Source organism: Takifugu flavidus, chromosome 2, assembly GCF_003711565.1.
Source record: "Takifugu flavidus isolate HTHZ2018 chromosome 2, ASM371156v2, whole genome shotgun sequence".
In the NCBI taxonomy this organism is placed as follows: domain Eukaryota; kingdom Metazoa; phylum Chordata; class Actinopteri; order Tetraodontiformes; family Tetraodontidae; genus Takifugu; species Takifugu flavidus.
In genome coordinates this window covers 3,179,073-3,189,393 of record NC_079521.1, presented here as the reverse complement: position 1 = coordinate 3,189,393, position 10,321 = coordinate 3,179,073, and the positions used below count along the sequence as shown (strand labels likewise).

Genomic DNA, 10,321 nt, shown 5'->3' with positions numbered 1-10,321 from the left:
ACAGACAGACAGATAGATAGATAGATAGATAGATAGATATAGATAGATAGATAGATAGAGAGATGAATGTTATCAGTCAGTGCTTCTTTAACATGTCCAGAGCACAAAAAAAGTGTTTTCCTCAATCTATTTTTTAAAGGTGAGATCATGACAGATCATTGAGAATTTATCAAGTTTGTCTGTCAGCCTGTGCTCTCACTTATCCATTACAAAAGAAGAGAATAGAAGAGAATGCTGCCATTTGGACAAGCGAAATAATGTCTGCGTCCCCGGGTTTGTGTCAAAAGAAGACACAACAAGGTGCAGAGCAAAAGAGCAGCCGATGGCTATGATTCAGATTCAGATTCCTTTATTTGTCCCACAACGGGGTAATTTACAGCACAACAGCAGCAAAAACACACAGAGAAATTGAAATAAGAATAGAAAATACATTTAAAAAAGAATATACCGTGTATATAATAATCCAAGATGAATGGATGATTAGCCTTTTTGTATACCTGTACATAGTACAGAGAGGAGTTTACCTGAACAATATACCTATCAGAATATCTAATATTCAGTGTGTGCAGAATGGTTGAAATGCTATTAGAGAATTATTGTGTGAGTCCAGTGGTAAAAACAGTTATTTATTTACGTCTACTATTCTGCAGACTAGCGGGCATTATGTTTATTGTGCAGTCTGACAGCAGCCGGCAGGAAAGATCTGCGATACCTCTCCTTCACACAGCGAGGGAGGAGCAGCCACTCACTGAAGGAGCTGCCCAGTGCTGTCAGAGTGTCCTGTAGGGGGTGGGACGTGTTGCTCAACATGGATGACAGCTTAGCCATCATCCTCTCGTTTCCCACCACCTCCACGGAGTCCAGGGGACATCCCAGGACAGAGCTGACCCTCCTTACCAGTCTGTCCATCCTGTCCCTGTCCATGATGCTGATGGACCAGCAGACTAGCCCATAAAAGATGGCAGATCCCACCACAGAGTCATAAAATGGAGGAGAGATCGCTCATGATGTGTATGGTATCTCGCAGTAGCCCTCAGATGTAATGCGTTACAACAAGATGAAAATGGCACCAAACTTTGCCATCTATAACATCCTCCTGGGAACAGAAACATTGTGCTACCTTTTATACATGTTCCATACACACTAAGAACTTCTACCATACACAGTATATACACAACTACCTCAATATGTGTCATTTGTTAAGGTTTTAGCTTTATTGCTTTAATATTACAGCTTTTCCACTTGCCCGAGCACAAGTTTATATAGAGAGCTCAGTTTCTCAAAACACTACACATAATTGGCATAGCCAGACAGATAATTAGCAGAACACCAAAAAAAGAAAATCCACTAAGGAAAAATATGAGGGATTATGTCTCCACCGAGCTGGATCACGCCGGAGGACTTCAGCAACAGCACCGGCGATACCTTCACTGGCAGGACAACGAGGGAACCGCAGTGACTGTCGAATCCATCCTTGAATGGCTGCGGTGTCAATTTTGTCACAGCCCTCCACTCAGAAGTGAATGAGGGCGGCCTCATTCGTGAGCGGTATAGGGAAGAACTCGATTGGATTCTGAAATGGAGAGTATGGTGGAATGTATAAAGCAGCCTATTGTGGATGCTGCTAAAACCATTTCTGGACCTGTGCATAATCCATTGTCCCAGAAGAAAATGTGCTGTATCTGTTGCATTTGTTTCACTGTGATGACGTTGTGCAACTGGTCCTGAGATGCCCCTCCCCCCCGTCACAGTGATTATAGCCCTATTTCCAATGATGCTCCTGCCTCTCCTTGGAGAAGTTCAACCCTGTCTCATCAATGGAGATCAACTCATGTGGGATTGGTCAGCATCCATCTGTGACACTCTGTAACGCACAAAAAGATGAGATTGTGTAGTTTAGCATGGATCTAACACACTGTGCCACATCTCAGTGCAATTGAGCAATACATACTTCCATAAGAGCACGGCGCTGCTGTTTGACCCTCGCTGAATTCTGCTGAAAAGGCACTTGATACAGTTATTCTATGTGAATTTTTTATTTTTTCAAGACTCGTGACATTGTTGATAGAGAGACCCGATGATCATTGAAAATGACACCTATGATGTCGATTTGAACTCCTCTGAGCTTCATAGCGTTATGGGCCAGAACCATGTTAATGATTCCTTTTTCTTGTTCTGGCGTGAAAATAGGCCCCCATCGTCCTTGTTGCTGTCAACCCTGAATCCTGAGGAAAGAGCCACATGTCACAAAATGTCACGATCAACTGTGTTGATATGGCACATATGAAGTACCTGGTTACTTTAGCAGGAAGATTCATTTTTACCTATTTTAATATCGAACTATCCTCATCACTGAAGCCTCTGTATATCTGCTAAGAACTCTTGACTCCCTCAGCATTAGTCTGCGCTTCGCCACATGGTCAACTATAGTTGCCCGAATTTGATTTGACATAGCCAGTGCTCAGCTTTGAGCATCAATCCCCGCTTCAGGTCTTCATCAGGCCCAGCCTCTGCCTCCACCTCCACCTCCTTCTCTGTCATATTTCCTCCTCAAATTCCTCATCTTACTCGTTCCAGGTGAACTCATCTGCTGCCTTTTTATAGTGCTTGGACTTGTGTCTACAATTAAGCAATGCGCACAACATGTTTGTGCACCTGACGGTTGTGCACCAGTTGGCTAATGGGTGTGGTCATTTGAAAGCCAGTGCTTCAGCATCAATAAGGAGGTGACAAATCATTGTGTTCATTGGTTTGCACAAAGTGAGCTAGCGGTGCTAATCTGGCCCCTGTACTTTACTCCGTTAGCGAAAGATTTTCATAAATGCCTTTCTCTGTGGGCTGAGTGTCTTTTTTAAAGGATGTGAACTAATGTGGTGTTTTTAGAGTCTGTACCAGTTTAGCTACCACATGAGTTCAGACGTCAGTCAGCTGTTGCACCTGCACAAAAATTGATCTCAACACAAACTAATCATCTAAAGGACGTCATATTGAACTGTGTGCTTCATTCAACACGTGTTTCTCCAACCTTTTAGGAAAATTGTGATGTGGAGCATTAATATGCATCTGAGAAGTACAAATAACACATTTACACAGAAGCCTTGTGCAAGACAGAGTCAGTTTTCCCCTTTAAAACCTGAATAATTGATGTCAACATATATCAATAATTTAGCCTTGCTTAAAATCAGAACAAAGAATCCTTTCACAGTTTGTCACAGAGATGCAGCTCATCCAACTGTCGGTGGAACTGGAGCGATCTAAAAACGCTCCCCCACATGTTTTCTGTCTGAGAGGTCACTGTCACTTCTAATTTTTCCATAATCCCCTTTGTGTACTAAAGATCTGTGTCTGTATGTATGTGTATGTGTGTGTGTGTGTGTGTGTGTGTGTGTGTGTGTGTGTGTGTGTTTGCATCAGAGCATTATTGTGTCACTATCAGAAAAAGATGTCTTTCACCTCACATAGTTTCTTAAGATTATTTATTTATTTACATAATAAAAGACCTCTTATACATCGAATAATAAATTCTGGAAAAAGGAAAATAAAATGTGTTTTAACCATCTGATTTGAAATGTGATTTTCTTTTCTATATCAAGGAGAAAAGAATAGTTAAAAACATTAAAGCCAAAAGCACAAGACAGACTTCTTATATCATAGCTTTTGTGTGTCTTTTTTTCAGAGGGTTGGTAGCTTTCTTGCTCTTTACTGAATCGGCCTAATATTTCCAATAATCTTTAATTTATGAAGACATCAGACTGAACTTGTAAATTTGCATAGTTAAGATCTCACTAAGGAATTATCTGGTGGTCAAAATTTTGTCAATACTTTTTGGCACTTGGAAAAGTCACCCGCAATAAAATTTGTTGTGTTTAATATTTTATGAAACGTGTGGGTTGAGTTTAATGGATGGTGAAGTCATGGGTCAGCCGTGTCTCGGGAGGTGGAGGGGATGCTTCGCTAAATGGATGTTGGTGGTTTTGGCCAAAGGTTCCATGTGTAAAGTAGCAGACTTGGACAAGAGCCTCTATGCTTTCACCTGTGTAATTGGGTCATTGGTTGAGCAATAAATATTGGGCTTTGTGATGGATAAGAGCAGGTCACTATTTCAAATGGCATCATTAGCATCCATCTGAGCACTTAGACCGTCTGTAACTTTTGCATTTGTTAAACAAATGAAACCACCAATTGCTTTCTGCTGTTCCTAGTCTTTCCATATGATACAGTTGGCTGACAAATTGGAGTACTTGGACAGATTTTTCATGAGCAACGGCTTTGTTTGATTCACACAGCAAAAAGGTCTGGAGTTTGATTCTTGCTATATTTAGTTTGCAGGTTTTTGTGCTTTTATTTTCCTCTCACCGACCAGGCACACTATAGGTTCGACCTCCACGTAAATAGTGTGCTTGTCTGTCTGTGCGTGTGTGTGTGTGTCTTTTGATGGACCAGTGTCCTATTCTGTCATGTCATTCATTCACTGATTGCTGGGATAAACTCCCTATCACAATTAGGAATAAGTGGCTGTTAACAAGAGACGCAGTGCACAGATGGATGGATTAATGGACAGGTGGATGGAGGTTTGTGCTTGGTTAAACACAGACGACCTCAATGTTGAATCTTGGACGACAAGCTATGGTTAAAAAAGAATCAAATATATGGTTTCGGGATCTGCTTGAAGGAACCATCCTGCAGTTTTTATTAGGCAGCCATGCCAGCGGCTTCCTGCACCTTGTTTTCAGGGATCTCTGGAGTCAAGTGAGCTGTACATGAAAAAGATTAACTTAGTCTATAAACAAAATCCATCCATCTGTCACTGTCATAAAATGAACACTGGCCTGTAAAACTGAGGCCATCCCAGTTAAACGTGAGCGAGATGAGACTATTTATTCTCTTGTAAAACATTAATTGTTTTCAACCACTGATTTCTCAAAAATATGGTGTTTATTATACCAAAAAAAAATCAGATGATATGTATATTAAAGCGAGCTGATGGCTTGTCAGATGTTAAAGTCTAATCTGGTGCATACACTAGTGTAGCTACACTTAGCTCAGGTAGAAGTGTTGGAATCAGATACAGATTTCTGGGGTAAAGGAGAGCTAATTGTAGAAGCTAATGTACCAGAATGTGAAGGTTTACTTAAAACACGTGAAGATTGATTATACTGGGATGTCCTAGCCTGTCTGACATGATCAATTTTTTAAACTGTTCTTTATAAATTGTAAAAATAACACACCATCATGCGGTTGAAGGCTAGTTTCCTTTAGCATTTAAACGTTGCTCCATTAGCTGCTTCACTGCTGTTTACTCAGCCGGTTCCAGCTTCATACACGCAGGCTGATCCGATGCAGGTGGACCTGTAGCCTCACAGCAGTAAGCAACCAAGTAAGTGGAATCGCCCTAAAGCCGTGAAGGGGTTCTTTACACCGATGTGCATCTTCCATCGCTGTGATTTCAAAATATTTCCATCAGGTCAGTGGACACGTGTCCAGAGCAGCAGCTGAAGAACCTCAGGGGTGAAATTGCTGTTAACTAATTCATGTCAGAGTTGTTATATTTGATTGTGTATTATTAAACTGACTTGGTTCTTTTATTAAATGCTTCTGCTTGCAGATGCCAGCCTGGCAGCTGCACTGTAAAACTCACAATAATGGCTGAATTTCTCCAATGCCCACTAACTTTGATGAATGTTTTAATACTCTGAACCCTTTTAAAACTCCAAGGAAATATCTCTGAGCGTGAAATCATTTTCAGTACAAGTGTAAACTATTGCAAATGACTGGTAAGTAATGAACACTCATTTGGTGATGAGACCCTCTGCATTTTACAGGACTGGAACAGGGGAGATGCAAAACAGAGCATTGTATGGAGATGCCATTGCGCACCTAGGAGATTCATTCCTTTTAAATCAGACTGCTGACATTTCTAATAGAGCCCAAATACGGGCAGTGCATTTATGAGGCAGCTAATGTGTTCATCAGAGCTGTAGTTGCAGCTTCTGCGTATGGCCATTGTGTTATTCTGGACAATGATTCCCATTTTTGAGCATGCCACAGTGGAAAATCCTCACTGCGGTTGGCTGGTATTAAGTAGAGCCGCAGCTCTGAGCACATCCCTACAACAGTTGAGGCACAAATATTGGCAGCAACTATTTATTTGGAGGATAAGGCATTAAATACATTTGCATAATCTGAGCAGTGCTGCAGCTGGCCTGCAACATCAAGTCATATGGCTCTAATTTCACTGTTATCATATCTCTACTGAAAGAGGAGAGGCAAAAATCAACAATTCATCTCCTTAACATTTATTAGCGTGACTGCGTCCACGGAGTGTCTCAGCTGCCTTCGTTTGTTGATGGCGTCCTCTGGGAGAGATCTACCATGTTGTTTTATGAGTGACTTTACAACTAGACGCCATGAAAAACCACAGACTGTACTGGAGAGGCAACCTTTTAGACGGGGAGAGATACAGCCCTCAGGAGTGCTTGTGTTTCCGCAGTCGAGCCGTAAAGTTCTAATGCAACATCCTGCAGATATAAGACACGTAAACATGAGATTTTGCAGGGTCAACAAATAATAACTAACGTTCAGCTTCAATCATTGCTGATGAAATTCCTCTGCCGCTGTGGGTCTGTGTTTGGGATCCAAAGTGGTCGTTGCATTGAACATGCTGACTTTTGCGACTTTTGCAGTAAGGTTTTGTCAAAACACTGGAAAACACCTTCAGCCATTCAGTATTTGTTGCTTCACTGCTGCTTCATTCAAGCAGGCCGATGCGATGCACGTGGACCGGTGGACTGTACGTATCCTCAATGATTCCTGTGCTTGTGACCTGACTTCCTTTCACAGTAAATATTGCATTTGATAGAAGTCATAGATTATAAAAATTGACATTTTTTTCTTAAAAGGCGATGAAAGGCTGTGTTCTCTGACTCATACGTGTTTACACATTTGAGAGCCCCTCGCATTCATCTGAATTACATCTAACATATCTAAGATGCAATTAAATGATGGGTGAAGAATGAAAGGGGGGTAGAGAAAGGCAGCACATTTAATGTAAAGATGTAGGACTGCATTAAAACTGCGTAGGAAATCTGTAAAGATGAGCTCAGTACAGCAACAATCCAAACTCTGGTCTATCTTTGGTCTGTTGCTGTACTGAGCTCATCAAGTCAAGCAATGTTGCATAACACCAACATTTTCACCAAAAATTAGCAACCTGATTGAAATTAGACTCAAACAAAATTCAGTTCAATTATGTTTCATCAACTCAATCAGGTTCTCTCTGCATTTCATTCCGGCCTTCCACTTGTTCAGACTTATCCCTACTACCTTTTAAAAAAAAAAAAACTGTTTATTGAAGGTTTCTTTTTACATTGAAATAAGAACAATAGGTGGAGATTTGGTTTCAAGAACTGTCATTAACGGACATGTCGCAATGAAATGATTAGAAATAAGAACTAGTACAAATAAGTAGAATGATTTATGATCAGCAGTTCTTCCAGGATTCTTCTGTGAGTGCACAAATAATCTCAAAAGATTTGGGAAGAGGAGAGGATCAATCATGACCTGGATGATCGATGTCAGTGGGCATCAAGCCAACAGGTAAAATCTCCTCCCTGTGGCAGGACTGCTCTGAAAACTATCGAAGAAGTGCCTTAAAAAAGCCTCATCATCCCGATTTGGACTTCACCAACATTAGCATTAGCTTCCCCGTTTTAGATGCCACCATTGTTGTTTATGCTAGTGTGCGGGAGGAACCAAGGACCGAGGCCACTGTAGGACCACTGGTCTCAAGTACCAGGGGACAAATTCAAGAGTGGTACAAAATACGGGGGGTCCAGTTGCTATATATCAGGCAGACACCACAATAGGATCGCTGGTCGAGAACAGACAAGACCCGGTTTTGTTTTAGAGCACATCAGTAGAGGGCAATTTATCACTCCCTCGCTATTGTGAATATGAACTGATACCATCAGAAAGGAGGACCAGGAACCAACTCAGAGGACTTCTTAGGCCCTTTTATAACATGTCCTCTAGTGAAGATCTGTCCTTGTGGAAGAAGTGTGTTTCTGTTACTTGCATATCTACATGTTTACATCTCTTAGACACAAGATCAGTAAGAAAAGAACATTTTATTTTTCTCATTCACCCTTTTCTTGTTGAATATTACAAAAAGAAAATGTTTTATATTTAGTTATTTACATCAAAAGAATGTGTTTGGAGGTCTGTAAACTAAAATCAGCCACAACAACTTCATTTATTAGAACAATACACTATTTCCTATCATGATCTATTATTTTGAGTTATACTTTGGGACAAAAAAAAACATGTTTTGTTTTATTTATATATCAGTCACACATTTCTGAATGTTGGATGTGATGTGTTGTAAGTTATATTATCCCTGGCACAAACAATGGAATAACTCATTTTTAGTATTCAAATGTTCCGTCTTATCAAATAATTATTTCAGTCTGAGTAATTGAACAAACAGACAACAAATAATAGAGTAGCTCAGCCCATATTGACAGTCTGCTTGTTAAACTTTCACATGCGTGCATGATACTATTCTCATGAGGGGCATCATATCAGGTCACCTTTCAGCAGTCAAGAGCCTAAAACAGGGGAAAGAAACAAGCATCACGATCCTCCTGATCTAAAGATTAAATCAAACAAAACTTCACGAGAAACAAAAAGTAGCTGGACCCTTAACCCAACAAAAACACCAACAAAGCCAAAAGATGAACAATTATTGGTTTGCTGTGGAGACGATCCTGTAAAGAGCATATAAAAATGTTTGCTCTTGCAACTTTACCCAGCGCGTGCCCTCCTCTGCCTCCCCCAACTCTATCTTCACACCCCACGGAGCTCCAGCCCTCAGGCCTCGATGATCCGTCCTCATCCATCATCCTGAAGGGGGAGAAAAGGGAGATTCAGATTTCCTTTAGGGTAGATGCCGTTGCTGGTGCTGCCTACCAATCGTGATTGATGGGCGGGGTTACGGCAGGGCATCTGGGCCGATGCACACGGTTCATCCGGGGAGCGTCGTTGACGCCGCGACACCAGCTGGCCTCCCTACAGTACCGAGCGTCTGGAGCAGATTGTGTCGCTGCACCGTCAAGGGACCTCCGCGAACAAGCATGGGTGAGAGCGTTTCTTGTTAACAGTGGCAGCAGACATGGCGGCAGCAGTGGGAGAGTCGTGCCGACACCTACCACTGTGAGGATGACACACATAAATGCACACTGATACTGCTGTTGCAATACTGTAACTAAGCAACAGGAAACCTCACACACTGACCACTGACACTGCATAGTAATAGAAATATGGGTCAGTATCGCTTCCCCTCTCTTTCCTCGCTCTCTCTCTCTCTTTTTCCATTGTTTCTGCTCTCACAGCTGAATACGACCTCTGCAGATTCCTCTTCCTCCACCTACTCCTGCTCTGTAACATTTCCTCTTTCTTCTGCACTGCTCTCCAGAGTGCTTTACACCCATCCTCCTCCACTACAGAGTCATCACAGACACTATTAGCTCCCTCAAGTCTTCTATTCATGCCATCTTCTGGATCCCCTCTTGTGCTGTGCACCCGCTCCCCAGAGCTGCGTTCACCTCCTTTGTCTCGTCGTCTGACCTGTGCAAGCCTCCTCTCCCACGCCACTTTCCGCCACGCCCACGACCTCTTCGTCCATCTTCAGAGGACTCACCTTACACCGAGAGTCATGAAAACAGAAACGGACAATTTTCCACAAACGATTTGCTTCATTGTTTTCTGGGGGGGGCTGCAGTGGTCATCATTAATAACCGTCAGCGCCATCGAGCTGCCAGTTTCTGCGTCTCCAGGCCGATGTTTGTTGCAGCCTGTTGGCAGCGGTGCCAGGTTTCAGACCCTCCCATGAGCAGAGCGACGGAGAAGGTAAATCAGTCTGAACACACTGTGACACGCTGAATTCAAGAGGAACGCCGCATGACAAACAAGCTGGAGAATATGGACAAATAAATTAGCATTTATTTTTTTTAAACTCCTCAAAGGTGGAATTGTAATTTTTGTTTTTTTTCCTGCAAACTGGAATTTATCCACAATTCATCATGAAGCTGCTAGAATAAAGATTAAGGGTCCGTCTCAGAGACCCTTTTGTACATCCCATGTATGGACACTCAAGCCGATATCTTAATCAAAATCAAATGAAAACAAAGCCCCAAGTGCTCTGATATGACTGCACATAGTAAAGATCACAAGTTTCTGAGTATGCGTTATTTTTAAAAATTGCAATTCCTCTCATTTATTGTGGGAATATTCAGTGATAGAAAAAGATGCATTACTTAAATAA

At 41.8% G+C, this 10,321-nt stretch overlaps 1 long non-coding RNA gene across 1 annotated transcript; it reads right to left on the bottom strand.

The window, feature by feature from the left end:
* Positions 1-327: 327 nt before the first annotated feature.
* Positions 328-9,731, bottom strand: LOC130521760 (uncharacterized). The gene is made up of 4 exons (XR_008949440.1): positions 8,968-9,731; positions 8,807-8,901; positions 1,952-8,606; positions 328-1,864 (listed from the first exon to the last, which is right to left on the bottom strand). It is a non-coding gene; the product is annotated as an uncharacterized LOC130521760 (long non-coding RNA).
* Between the last annotated feature and the right edge of the window lie 590 nt (positions 9,732-10,321).